Raw genomic sequence first — 1,198 nt, 5'->3', positions numbered from 1 at the left:
TGAGCTCTTATATATACATGTATATATACAATGATGTACGTTCTTAATTCATTGAGTCATAGTTTATAATTTGTGATTATTCATATGTAAATACAATCATAAGTACTTTTTTCCTTGTTCTTTTAATTTTTAACTCCTGATTTAACTTTTTACCCAAATTCTGTGAATTTGTAGCAGCTCATTCGATGACTGAGCGCAATTAGTCTACATGCACACTCAAAACCTGAGAACAACAAAGAGAATACAAGTTCACGGTCAAATGGAAAGTATACTTTTTCTGGAAATGAAACAAGCTCATATTCTGCTTGATAATGGCAGTCTTGCACTAAGTTTAACAAAACAAAAACAGATACAACCAAAATGCAGTGAATGTTTAGTAATGTTGGCGTTAATTGTGCGGCACTTTGTGTTCTGTAGTGTGCTATATGTGCAGAAATGTTGCTTGTTGCGTCACCTAGCTATTACTTTGATTATGAAATTAAGATTTGTTGACAGTTGTACCTACCAAACAAGAAGTTCAGTAACGGAAATTATTAGCCAGTACATCCTCATTTTCCTCAATCACATGAGGTATTTTGAAGTATAATGAGTAAACCCTCAATGACAGACAAGAAACCTTCAGTATCAACTTGCAGAACGAAGGTAGAGCAGATCTATCAGAATACAAAAAAAGTATCCATATGCAGAAAACATTTATCACGATTTCAAGAAATATCAAGTAATGCAGTACAAAAATGAAGTGCCTCATAAGAGAACTAATTTTACTCAGCTGACGAAAGTTTTGGCAATGATTAAATTTATTGTTTTTTATGGCATTTGCTTTTGCAGATCCGCAGGTTATAGGCAACAATTACGAGGAATAATGACTCAGTCCAATACTCTGTATAACACATACATTGACGGTACAAACATACACTGTACAAGCAACTGGACAAGACAAATTCATCAGACAGACCACCGATCACTGAGTCCCCTGTGTGGCACCGAGGACAGCCACCAGCGACGGTACTTCATGGCATAGTGTTCTAACAGAGCCCTCCTCCCAGAATGGAGCATGGGTGAGGGAGGCTGCATGAAGTGTTAAGGTGGAGAGATTGGATGCAAACAGGTAGGCCTCCCAGCTGAGTTGTCGTCTGCAGCCTCAAGGATGTCAGGCAGTGATGTACACAAGAAGGAATACATTTGGTAATTGCGAATG

This window comes from Schistocerca americana, chromosome 1 (genome assembly GCF_021461395.2).
Source record: "Schistocerca americana isolate TAMUIC-IGC-003095 chromosome 1, iqSchAmer2.1, whole genome shotgun sequence".
NCBI classification, from domain to species: Eukaryota; Metazoa; Arthropoda; class Insecta; order Orthoptera; family Acrididae; genus Schistocerca; species Schistocerca americana.
This window is presented reverse-complemented; position numbering follows the sequence as displayed.